At 41.4% G+C, this 13,975-nt stretch overlaps 1 long non-coding RNA gene across 1 annotated transcript in view; it reads right to left on the minus strand.

Annotated features, from left to right (window-relative positions):
• Nucleotides 1-13,975, minus strand: part of LOC308059676 — a 49,893-nt gene that overhangs the window by 17,593 nt on the left and 18,325 nt on the right. The window contains exon 2 of the long non-coding RNA XR_013926363.1: nt 1-13,191. This exon is cut by the window's left edge and continues 17,593 nt beyond it. This is a non-coding gene — a long non-coding RNA (uncharacterized lncRNA). The remainder of the gene's footprint in view (nt 13,192-13,975) is intronic.

The following is a 13,975-nucleotide window of genomic DNA, read 5'->3' on the forward strand; positions in this document are numbered from 1 at the left end:
GAACTAAGAACAAACAGACACTTTTGAAAACGAAGCATAACACTCTAAAAAAAATAAGCCAAGACTTTCACTGTCTCTTTTCCTAAACTAAGTTAAAGCTCATCACCTGTGTGGGAAGATTCCTTATGACTGGAAAAAGGTAATGGTCACAGTCATTTGCAAGAAGTACTACATGTCAGCCTCACCTTAGTTCCTGGGAAGGTGGTAGAGCAAACCTTCCTGGAAGCCATTTCCAAGCACATGGAAGGCAAGAAGGTGACCTGGAAGAGCCAGGGCAAACCATGTCTGACCAACCTGGTAGCCTTCTGGGCCATGGGCAACATGAAAGTGGTAGATAATGTTTATGGTGACCATGGCAAGGTCTTTGATGTAGTACTTCTACAGCCAAATGGGTGAGACATCATTTGGATCAGTGGACTAGAAGATATATAGAAGACTGGACCACTGAGCTCAGAGGATTATGATCAGCAATAGCAAATCCAACTGGTCACTAGCTACTAGTGATATCTTTCAGGAATCAGCATTTGTCCAATGCCCTTTTGTCTTTATTTAAGATGCACATAGTGGGACAGCATGTCCTCTCAGCATGTTTGTGGACAACGCTAAATTGGGTGGAGTGATTAGCAGGCTGGAGGGCAGGGCTGTTATTTACAGGCAGATTGACATGCTGGAGACATGGGTTGATAGGAAGCTTGCACAGATGTTGAACATTGTGTTTAGCAAAGGGAAATGTAAAGTCTTGCACCTGGGGATGAGTAGTCCCATGTATTAGTATAGGCTTGGGGCAACTGGTCAGAAGGTAGTTTTGAAAAAAGGACTTGGTCATGCTGGACAAGAAATTGACCACAATTTAGCTGTGTGCAGAGATCACAGAATTATGGAATCATAGAATATGTCAAGGTGGAAGGGACCCATAAGGATCATGAAATCCAACTCCAGGCTCCTCACAGGACTACTAAAACTAAACCATATGACTAAGAGCGTTGTCTAGACACTCCTTGAACTCAGACAGGCTTGGTGCCATGACCATTTCTTCAGGAAGCCTGTTCGAGTGACCAACAACCCTCTCAGTGAAGAACCTTTTCGTAATATCCAATCTGAACTTCTCCTGACCCAACTTCATACTATTACCATATGTCCTATCACTGATCACCAGAGAGAGGAGATCAGCACCTCCTTCTCTGCTACCTCTCTTGAGAAAGTTGTGAACTGCAACAAGGTCACCCTTCTCCAAGTTGAACAAACCAAGTTATCTCAGCCACTCCTCATAAATCTTGCCCCTGAGACTTTTCACCATTTGGTCACTCTCCTCTGGAAATAGTCTGAGGTCCTTCTTATGTCCAGGCACCTGAAACTACACACAGTACTGGAGGCTGGGGCTGTACCAGTGCAGGGTAGAGTGGCCAGATCACCTCCCTGACAAGCCAGCTATGCTGTGCCAGCCAGCTGTGCTGTATGAAGGCTAGCCACATATTGGCCTGGGCCAGCAATACAATTAGCCAGCAGGATGAGGCAAGTGATCCTTCACCTCTCCTCAGCACTTCTAAGACCACATCCGGAGAACTGTGGGTTTGGGCTCCCCTGTGCGAGAAAGACTTTGGCATACTGGGCCAAATGCAATGGAGGCCACCAAGGTGGTCAGAGGCTGGAGCACCCAACAAATGAGAAGAGGCTGAGAGAGAGAGTCCTGTTCATCCTGGAAAAGAAAATGTTTTGGGGAAACTTCCTACTGTTGTTACTCACCTAATGGGAAGATTTAAAGGCTGAGCCAGATTCTTCTCAGAGATACACAGAGATAGAACACAAGGCCATGGACACAAACTGAAATATAGGGAATTCCAGATGTAGGGGAAAATTTTAAAGCAAAAGGTAGCTAAATTTTGAAAGAAGTTGCCCAGAAAGGTTGTTGAATTTCCATCCCTGGTGACAAACTAGCCAGACGTTACCCTGAGCAATATGGTCTGACTGGACCTGCTTTGAGCGAGGTATTAGTCTAGCTGACCACCAATGATTCCCTCCAACCTTAATTATTCCATGATTCTGTGGTGCTATCAGAAGAGGGCAGAAAAGTGGAAAGGGCTGGAGCATACTCTTCCCCTGAGGACAGCGCTGGATAGGGTAAACTCTTGTGCTTAGGAATGGGGCACAACTTGCCGCTGAGTTATTGAGTTATAGCGCTGCTAATTTCCTCTATTTTTAGCGGGTATCCCCTTCTGTTGACAATTGAGGTTCACTGGTGAACAGGCATCTTGCAATGAAAAGTGGTTACAGTGCTTCTCTGCTTCTAGCATTAGTTTTTTCACTTTGTTTTATCTCATTTTCGCTGCGTACCTACGCTTTTGCACCTCCATAAGAACAAACGGGTTTACCAAAGTACATTTTTCAGTTTTAGGTGTCTCTCACCCCACTTTTTGGGTGGTGAGACCCAAATAAACTGCAAACAGAGAGAGGCTTGCATACAGTGGGATAAGGCAAGTAAAAAGAAACACAGATATCATTATGGTGATGAGTTCTGAATGGCACCCACAAAAGCAGGCTGGCAAATAGAGAGTGTGTTCTTATTCCCCAGAAAAGGAACAATAATTTTTTAGTGAACAGCAGAAACAATCTAAAAAATGAGGGCTCCTTTAATTGTACATTTCAATATAGCTTAAAATAAATGTGACATGGAAAACCTGGAGCGTTTTTTGTTCCTTAAATTATAGCTTGTAAAGTCACTACCATAAATATCTTAATCTTTCTAAATGATCATTGTATTTTTAATATTCATTTGCGTAATACACCATCAAAATTGAAATTCAAGAGTAAATTTTTTAGCTGTGAACCATTTGCCTGCTGAATGTCATGATCTGCAGTCTGTATATGCATCATTTTCCTGCTTCTTTCTCTCTTGCAGATGTGTAAATGAATTGTAGCCATTCTTACTTTGAGAATAGTAATGTTTTTTTTACTGCCAAAATCTTTTCTTCTCCACTCAGGCTTCCCAAGAAAAGTTGAAAACTGTTTGTAAATTAATATAATTTGACTTTATTCTCCAAGGACCTTCAGACATTTTAGAACCAGGAGGTGCCACTAGGCTTGCTCTGTCTTAGAAAGAAGGCTATTATATCCCAGCCCTTTGTCCCCAAAGCAAATACTACACTCTGTTTTTAACCAAACTATTTCTTTTAAACAGAAATAGCTCAATCTGCTAGTCTGAAAGGGCGTACCATCTCTTTTGGTAATTTAACCTCACAATTAAAAGTTCGCATCTGACTTAATGTGTCTCATACCAGCTTTCAGATACTAGTACTTGTTACTCTCTATGAGAATATGGAATATTTTAATGCAGAATATTTTTTCTTCCTGGGTTGGGTCTTAAATATTGCAATCAAGACACTTTTTGATCTCCTCCATGACAAATATTTTGTCATATGCCATATTACTGTGCACGTCTTTTTTTAAAAATGTCATCCTAGCAGGCCTTTGCTTCAGTCTTCTGAACGATTTTTTGCCCAACCTTCTCCAATTCCTCATTGTATTTGATACCAGAAGTAGAAATTTTCAGGGGGTGGGAGGGGTCTTACGTTTGATGATGAGGAGACTGCTGCCATATTCTTCTTCATTTCTTCATATGTATTGATATGAAGATTACATCAACCCTTTACTCATGATGTTACACAGTGATACTGCCTTTACTTCTCCCAAAGCCTACTAAGAATACTTACTTTCTACAGTAGCGTGTCCCCTTCTTTATATTGATTTATCTTCTTTCTTCCTAAATGCACGCTCTCAGGGGGTATTCACCTGACCAAAGGTATTCTCCTGATCAAATCTATATTTACAATGTAGATGCCCACACACAGACTATCACTTACAAGATAAAGGTACAGACATTTCTAAGGCCTTACCACTCTTACCCTGAGGAAGGTGTTTAAAGCAGGCTAGGTGAAATTATGCCCTGAGTGATGTATTCCCTGTGGTGATGGTAAAGGCAGCTGAGACAGCTAGCTCTGATGTAGACAACTAGGAGGCATCTAAAATGAGGTAAGCATCACCCATCATGCTTTCTTGCACCCACCTCACTAATGAAACACCTTAGTTTTTATTATACTCCCCATTCTCCTGCTTAAATATATATATAATATATATAGAATAAATATATGCCAAATGATACTTATTTCCTCAGCAGTCTGCAACACCCACAAAATGCATTGGCAGTGATGTTATACTTGCTTCCACATGAAGCATGAAAATTTGAGTATGTGATGTTTAGCAGTAATGCCAGAAGAATCACTGAGAAGCTGGGACTGCCCTCTGTTCCCACCCCATGTCATCAGATCATGACCACAAGAACCAGATAGCCACCAATCCCTAATGCAGCAGTGAATTTACCTTTACCCTTCACAAGAAGGTCTGGAAGAGTTACTTAGGTTGTGTGCAATGTATTTTGGACATGAAATGTAATCCTTGTCTTTTAGAAATTGATATGAACTACCGACTATATACAGTTGTCAGTATCCATTTCCAAACTGAAGGACCTGATGAAGTCCATGTGATGTTTTTTCCATGAATTACAAAGAAGCATTCAATCTCATCTCTGATTTATACAACTTTGCTGTGCTGCAGTACACTCAAACTATGAAACAAGAGCCTAGCAATTTAATAAGCTCCCCATTCCTGTTTGGTCAACAAAACCAACTAGCTCTGTTTTAAAAGGTGATGACTTTTTAAATGTTTAACCTAGCGATTGGTGTAAGACACATATCTTCTAAAAGACAGAGATAAAGAAATCTACAGTAGTAAATTTAGTGCTAGGAGAACAGACTGCATCTTTCCTGGTAAAGTCACTGAGACTTCTGTGACTTACACTCTTATTTATGTGATATCAAGGAATAGCAGTGGATGGATTAGTCTGAACATTGTTTACATTCCTTTGGTGTTCAAATTGACCTTGCTCACCTCTGGAGCACCACTGAGATTTTCTTTTTATCTGTTAACCCCTCCATTCCTTCCTTCCTCCCATTACGGCACTAATTTGTGAGCTGCAGTGGGTTGACATTGTGGGCTGGAGTCATCTTACCTAACTTTTTAAAGCCTGTGGTGTCAAAGTCCACAAGTGACCATGTCTTCCCAGGCTCAGTTTTGAGTCACTGGCGCTTGGTTCTTCTGATTTATTTTAAACATCCACATTAAAGATGAATTAAATCACACATAGAAAAGACTGCTTCTCTCTGCTAATGATAAGTCCAGGACATGAAAGTCCACAATGTAAATCTGAACATCTGGTCAGGTGAGTCCCACACGGCATGTCTGACTGTAATTGGGTTTCTGTCAGTCCCCTGCCCTTGGTGGTAACAGGGTTGACAGGAAGAAAAATGCAGAAGAGGTTGCTTTGCTTTGAAATACTAACTAAATACAGCAGTGAGTCAAAACAAACCAGTACAAACACATTCTCAGTGGAAAATGAAAACTATTTTAGGCCATAGCAAAAGTCCTCTCCACTACTGAAGGCAAAGCCTGTTCAGTTTTTGGATTTAATTTAGAAGCAACAATTTCAGCTGCAAGTTTTGATTCAGGTAAAAGTCTGGGCTCATTTTCTGTTCAGAATAAAAAAAAGTTTTCAACTGATTTATTTAAATGTTACCATTTTTAATCCAAATGCTCTAACTATACAAAATTAATTTTATGTATTTCCAAAATGTCTCTGAAAAATGGAACTGAAAAAATACAGAAAGCAGTGACACAGCTAAAACAGGCTGTTCAAGTGTGAATTATTCAGTTTGGTTCTAGGTGAAAAATATTTGTAAAACTATAGATATCAGAGTGAAAAAAGCACATTGCCAGCATTTATTATTGCATAATCATTGAATCTTCAATATTTGTATTGCTCAGAACAAAAAGATAAGTTATGCCATCAGGCATGATTGTGCTCACATGGCTCATGTTTCCCATGGCAAATGGCCTTGACAACAACAGCAGGTAAGACAGAAATGTGACAATGAAGGATGCATGTGTGCACGCAGCTGTGTGTGGGTCTAGCACTCTAATTGTATGGAAGGCATCATGCTAAAGAAGAAAATGACCGTCTTCTGGATTAATTGATAACCAGGGAGTTGCACACTTTTGAAAGAAAGAAGTTGTCCTGAAAATAAGAATAAAAGAAGCATAAAATAATTGTATCAGAGGAGAGAGTGCTTGCAGTGGGAATGAGCATCAGTGAAAACTTTGGTGGCTCCTCAGCTCCACAGCCCCTGCCCTGGCAGCCTCCCCAGGGGACGGGATAGGGATGCAAGTCAGCAGAGAGGGTGACTGTGTGGGTGCAGTGCAGAGGGACTCACACATTGGAGTGTGCCTGTGCACCTGCAGGGGCTTCCTCACTGTCATGGAGGTCACTGGGGTGTGGGGAGCAGTGGAGGTGACATGCAGCCAGAGCAGCAGAATCTCTCATGTAAGATCAGAACTTCCTGAGGTCAGCTACCAGAAGGGCATTTAGAAATGTGTAGGTGTTTATTAACATTTTGTAACTGTCTAGTTTATCTGTTTATTGTGGTTTATCTGTTCATTAGCAATATTGATTCTGCATGTTTTGTTCATGGATATTGAGTCAATGCTCTGTTGTTAATAAATCAATAAACTCTTCCAATTCTGATCTAAATCAAACCATGCAAACTGAACAGTTTCTCCCTGTAGCATCAGAAAGGTCTGCAAATAAACATTTCAGTCTATACTGCCATCCTTACAATGTCTTTGTGAGAAGGTCCAAAATAACATTCTTGGCTCCACAGTAAATGAGGTCCTTTTTTTAAAAAAAAAACACATTGGAATTGCAAACTCGTCAACCCTGCAGCAGACACTGTCCACAGAGGGAGACAGTGGGCTGCAGCTCCTGGAAGTGCAAACAGGCAGGGGCATATTTACAAACGGTGGGAGGAAAGTAGCTCTCTATCTTGCTGCTTTGTGCTTCTCTGTTGATTTGCTAGGGAGCGGCTGGTACAACCCAGCATTGCCCAGATTCCCAAGGGTATTTGTCCCTAGCCAGACACACTTGGCATCACTTTGAATGACTCTTGCCACCAAACCTGGACTGCTACCACAGGGTCCTTATGGCTGCACAGAATGTGACTTTGTCATGAAATGTTCTATATAAGCAACCGAAAGTGGCTGACAGCAGGAAAGCCTGGTTAGGAGGATGCACGTGTATTTGGGGTAGGGAAGACCTAGGCATGGAGCATTTCTGGTGCCCCTGTACAGCTGCAGCACCCTCTGGGACTGATTCAATTACAAGCAGAATCTCTCTCACTTTAGTAAAGCACCACTAACAGCCATTGCTTTAACATTTTTTTACATTCTTTCCTTTCTTCATTTCTTTTGTGACTGTAATTGATTTTGAAAGAAAAAACCATAATGTCAGCAGGACTCACCTTGCCCTCCAGGTGTCTTTATAATGGACGTAAGTGCACAGCTAGTCTAGCACCTCACAGCTACATTAACAAGTAACAGCCTTTTCCAGGAAACAGTTATGCTATCACTAATGAAAAAAGAAGTATCTGTGGAAATACAGGAAAATTATAGCAAAGAAGCAACTCAGTCCTTTGTAATTCTGTAACTTGTAGAGGGAAAGCCTTGTGTCTTGACTGGCGCTATTGTGGTAGATCTAACCTCCAAGACTGTGCAGAAACTGTTTAAACAGACTCTCCTTGAGTCAGCCAGTGCAATGGCCTCACACAAGGGCCCTCTTCTCCAAGTGCAAACTTTTGTAGTGGTGCAGCTTGTGCACAGTCCCTGCATACACATTACCTGTCAAACAAGCAGGGTAATTAGTAAGTGAGCCCTGCATTTAGTCAACCAAATATAGGCAGTTGCTTGCTTCTCTGTTCTGAGGATTTTTCTTCATTCTTCTCCCATAAGTATTTTCATGGAAGCAGTTGCAAGACCAAGGCTGCCTGCTTCCTTTCCTACATATAGCTATGCTGTTTCCAGCCTCCCTGGTCCTGCAGATTCCCAGGTTCATTTCAACCAGTCTAGCTTTCATTATAATGCAATGGCACCTGTGTTACCTAGATTTGATTGGTGTCATCCAGAGTAGAAATTTATGGCTTTGACTCCAAGTGGGAAAAGGAGCCTGCCAGGTCTGGGCAGTACATAGTCTGTACAAGCACAGCACACTAGTCTCTGTTCTGGTGAAAACCAGCAAACTCTGTTGACACCAGTGGTGCAAACTGATCTGACCAGAAATATATTAATACCAGTGCACAATCTGTAGCAATATTTGCTGATGTGGCTGCCTGGGTTTTCTGTTGCAGGTGAATTTTGCAGATGATGAAACCCTGACTTTCAAATCATAGTGAAGAGAATGACTTTGGGGAAGCTGGTGGAGGTACGTATCTACACTATGGAGAGCAGGAGAGGGGCTAGGACATGTAAACTGGAGCACTGATGCAAACTGGGGCCCAGCTGCAGCTGCTTTGTGCATAACAGCTATACAAGAGGTGCAATGTTTAGTATTCAGATGCTGTGCTTCTAAGATGCCAGGCTCATCAGGGGAGATTAAGATGTCAAAAACTGACAATATAGACAATTAAAATTTCCAGTGTTGAAGCCCATGAAGTAAGAGGAAGGTGCACATGCAGGGAGAAAAGGGAGGAGGAAGATTTAATGATTCCTTCAGGGAAATTAATTTTCATCATCACCTTTTATATTTTTGCCAATTTCCGGTCGACAAATGCATGCACAAAAAGCAGGAATTTTAATAAGTGTTTATGACAACATTCTCTCGAATGAAGTTAATCATATTAACCGCTTGTGAGCCCTAGTAAAGGTTCTAAATCAATAACCCTTTCTAAGTCTGTAAGGTAAAATAGCTGTACCTGGAGTGGGAGAAAGTGTGTAATGCCTGGTACACATGAGAGGAGTCACAGCACTGCCTCGATTATCACAGTGGCTGTCCAACAAATGCTTGCAGAAGGTTTCCCCTTGAGACACATTTGCAAGTTTCTTATAATGGGGTCTGAGTGTCTACAAGTCTTGCATAATTGAAGTCTGTGCTAATTTTCCTTATTCCATGAACCCCCCCATGGCCTGAGAGGTATTCCAGTGCTGACTTAAATAGAGGCAAGATATTACCAAGATACTTCCCCACAGATTTACAGTGAAAGCATTTTTCTTTTTCTTAACATGTAGGGTTTTTTGCCAAAATGTGTGCTTTTACTGTTCTAATGCCAGGCTGGTGCTGCATTTGCTGAACTGTTTAATCCGGGTTTCACCATTTGATTTGAGGTTGCTTTTCAAATGTCCTCAGAGGCCTGCAGATCCCTGCTGGATGTCTCAGATCCTGCTCACTGACCTCCCAGGAAAGCAGGCTCAACACCATGGTGCAGTTTTCCACAACACCTTCCTCTCATCCTCTGCTTGCAGCCTTTCCACTCTGTTCAAAGCACTTGATACACCCAGGACCATCTGCTTGCACCATGGCAGCCCTCCAGCTGGCTGCTTAGGGCAGCATCAGGGACACAGACCACCTGGGTTTCAGTCTCAGTGCCCCTGAAGAGTTACACATTTTGTGCATAGCTGAAAGGCTTCAGCAGAAGTGAAGAGCGCACTCCATCCTATACACCAAGCTGTCTGAGCATAAAGCTGTTTACATGGGGTGTGAGTTCAGGAGAAAGGAAGATTAGTGCAGGGAAGGTTGGAAATTTTTGGCTGAGCTGAAGTTGTTCTCATGGTTGCTTTTCCTCCTGGTGAATTATTTCACCTTGTAGGCTAATGACAAATACATTGCTTTGCTTCGGTGTAACTAACAGTGGGGCCCGACTCCTATCTTACACCACTACCAGATTCAAAATCTGATAGCTTTTTGCACTTAATTTCAGCTCTGTTTTTCTCCTCATGATTAAGAAAAGAGAAATAATAGAATAATGTTAAAATGCTTATCCAACAATAGTTACATTTATCCAGCCAATTTTGCCTTGAAGTATCTATTGAAATTATCATTAGATGCAGTGATGCCCATTGCAAACATTATGTAGGAAAAAAAACCCCCAAACTTATCTGGGGGCTGGAAAAAGATTGTTTATATATCCTTTTTACACATACTTATTTTAACATCATTACCCCCCCGAAATGTCCATTTTCTGAGATGAGAAATTCTCTAAACAGAAGGGAAAAGTAAATAAGGGTGAAGGATTCTACACTGGAAATTAATGACTTGTCATCAGCAGTGTCTAATGAATCTGCATGGATAACATTCCTTGGATTACATCCATGGTATTATTATTATCATTACTGTTTTCTGCTCCAGGTTAGGGTCATCCAGCTAGGTGACAGGACAAAATCAGGCACATGTACACCCACTTGCCTCATGATGTTGGTTCTTACAAGGAGAAAAGCCTAGCATTGGGGCTGAGCAGATGCAATGGGATGCCCCAGGAGGTTCCTGGGTTGTGGAATCAGCAGAGTGTTGAAGTGAGCATCAGTAAAGTCAGGTATGGCTTTTTGGTGTTAGCTGCTACACTTAGAAAATGAGAATTACTGCTAGAATGAGCTTATAACCTGGAAGGTAAGATTTATTAGCAGGGTGGTGGAATTTGAAGTAGCATAGAAGAATATTTATTGGATGATATTTAAGGTACAGTTCTACAGATGTGGTAAGCCAAATGGTAGCAGGTGGCAGGACAAGCAAGGATTTTATTGAACTGCGGTAGTCAAGGGTAGATGATATTCTGAAAGGAAATATTTATAAAATAAAAAATGAAATAGTTAAAAGGAATTGTTTTAAATTCATCATTCCCCTGCACGTGTAAACTTTGCTGAATGGAGCAGAACATAACTGCATACTGTCAACAGTTAAACCCTAGCTGTGGAAGAAGTAGGTCACTGCATTTTCAAGTATGGACCCCTTCCCTAAAATATGAATGGAATAACTGATTTAAGAACAAGTATTACCCTTTCATTCAAGTCACAAGCCTGCAAGGGATCTGTGTGTACTTGACCGATGCAGTGTCATAGCCATGTAAGTTATGTGCTTTGACTTTTCAGTGTCTCTGTTGAGGTACAGATGGAAAGTAAGAGCTGCAATGTGTCAGACGGTGAAGCACAGGCCATTAGAAGGGATGATGGAAGTGGAAATGTTGGTGCGTGGCTTGCTAGCTTGCTCATAGGAAGTCCTCAACTCTATAGGCTTTTCTATAGCAGCTGTGGAGAAAATGCGAGAAAAATTGCAAGTGGCATGAAAGCTCTGCTACTAACAAAAGAAAAAAGAATAAAAAAGAGAAACTGAGGGATACAAAGCAAACAGCCAGCTTCTCAGTATCAGCCCGCCAACTATTCCGTATGGCTCCTATTGCAGTGCTTTGGCTGCCTTAGACAAGGTATCGTGTGGGGAAGCAAGGCCAATAGCCAGTGGCCCACACATTTTATTTGCTACAAGTTTTGACCTTTTTGTCATGGTGTATGAGCAGTTTTCCATAGAGGTCATATAAGTGCTCATTCACTGGACATGTGCATGCAAGATCATGCTTTGCTAACATCTCCCCCTTCCTAGAAGTGTTTCAGTGTCTAAGTAAGGTATCAGAAGTTGTTCCATGCTGTTTTGATTTACCCCCAGCTGGTAACTAAGTACCACACAGCCGCTCACTCACCTCCCACCGGCACGGAGGTATGGGGAGGAGAACTGGGAAGGAATGTAAAACTCAAGGGCTCAGATAAGAACAATTTAATCATTGAAATAAAATAAAAACAATAATAATAATTCCAATTGTAAAAAATATAATGAAAAGGAGGGAGAAGGAGAGAGGACTGAAATCCAAAGGGAAGGGAGGAAAGAAAACAAGTGATGCACAACAGAGCTGCTCACCGCCCGCTGACTGATGCCCCACCAGTCCCCGAGCAGCAATTGGCAGGCCCTGGCCAACCACCCCCAGCTTATATACTAAGCATGACATCCCATGGCATGGGATATTCCTTTGGCTAAGTTCAGGTCAGCTGTCCTGGCTGTGTCCCCTCACAATTTCTTGTGCCCCTCCAGCCGTCTTACCAGCAGGGCCTGAGAAACTGAAAAGCCCGTGACTTAGTATAAACATTACCCAGCAACAACTACAAACATCTGTGTGTTAACAACATTTTCCTCACACCAAATCCAAACCACAGCCTGGTAGCCTGGATAAGGTGCCGTACAGACACACTGCTGAGCTGTCCCCAGGATTAGCTATGCCAGGTGGAGGAGCCACTTCTCTGAACACATTGTTCATGTATAGTCTCAAGGGCCATGTACCCAAGTACATAATGATATTACAGCTTTTACTGTGGCACGTAAATCCCTTTTTTAGGGTCAGACCTTAGGGGTTTAAGTGTGATTGACTTACAAAGGAACTTCTGATCCTAATGGATTGTTGACAGTTTTAAACCGAGAACTGAGAAGTCTAAGTTGTTTAGATGCCCTTGAAAATGTTACCGTCAAATGTCTCTATTAAAGTCAACAGAAGTTGCAAAACCAACACAGGTCAAAAATTAAACCAGAAACACAAGCATTCACTGGATTCTTGTTTTATACTGTCTCCCTTGTACTATTTTACTTTATACTTCCCTAAGAAGAAAAATAACAGAAATCACTTGCAGCAGCTGTTAAACAGGTATAATTTTATTATTTTTACACTGCAATGGCACTCTTTGGATCTTTTTCTGTTCATCAGCTTCTCACAGCTATACCTGAATGTTGAATATGAACTCAGGCAGTTAAGGTCTCCTCACTGACTTTTTATAGGCAAGCTGATATTGCCAGGCCCAGAAAAAAATTAAAGTTTTCATTGCAAAGAAATGTCTTTGAACATCACTTCACTATGTCATCTTAGGTGCATTTCCACTTGAAGTGTCAGAGCTAATTTTAATGGGCGTCAGGTGCCCTTTAATTTCGATTTAGAAAAGAAAAGAACAGCAAAAATTCATAGTTGGCAAGAGGTCCTCAGAAGGAGTGAAGGAAATCCAGAAACCTGGGCTGGCAGTCTGAGCTTTTCACACTGCATCTTGCTGGCCAGCCACAACCATTGAACACTTTTGTCTCCTGATGAAGAAGGCCTTCTTCACAGCTTCTCATCAAACATACAACCACTGCACCCGTCTCTCCAGATAGGCCCTGTCTGTATGCAATTGTCCATACCTCTATAGCTCCTAGAAAATGAGGGTTTTTTTTCATGATCAGGAACCAGGAGGCAGTAACTGGAAGGAATGCAAAAACCTTCATAAGAACCTGAGTTTCCTAACAGCCAAATTTCTCAGTCTGGCATGCAGTAAAGGTTGTGTGTCCAGAACTGGCTGTGCTGCCAGGTTAAAGCATGCAGATTTTGCCCAGTGTTTTGCATTAATGAACAGGGATTAATTTTACTGAAGAAAGTATTAGTGGTGTTTAGAGATCTCGTGGGAGCAGTCATGTACAGTTCTTGACAGAATTCCTTCATCATCTAGTTAATAACTTTAGTTTCCTACACTGTTGACCCAGAGATATCTTTGAGAGGAGATAGATGATGAAATTAGTTTTTCTTTTAATCTTTGATTAAACACGGCAATGACTTACTTGGATTGAAACACACATTATAAGACCTGTTTCAAGGGAAGAGGCCATGGGGAAGAATGGAATATCTTTCAGTTACAAAGGTTTTCCTTGTGTGTTCACAGTGAAACAAATTTCTCATCGTGGTAAGTGGTTTCCACAGGCTCTTGATCTAAACTGAATGTTAGCTCCAGGGCCATGTTTAATCAATAAACTACTTCATGAAAGAAGTAAATTGCAATTAGTCCTCACAAATAGATTTTAGTAGTTTTCTGGAGCTAATACAACCTAGTGTAAGGAACTTCATGAAATTACAAGACCATTGTCTTCTATGTGCAGTTTCTATTTTGAGATTTCCAGGTGCTAAGTTTGAAAGTGATTTGAATTCTGCTATGTCTGAAACAGAAACAAAAGCAATAGCCACTGGACACAAATTTTTGATGTGTTCTAAAT

The sequence above is a fragment of the Falco punctatus genome, assembly GCF_963210335.1.
Source record: "Falco punctatus genome assembly, chromosome: 2".
NCBI classification, from domain to species: domain Eukaryota; kingdom Metazoa; phylum Chordata; class Aves; order Falconiformes; family Falconidae; genus Falco; species Falco punctatus.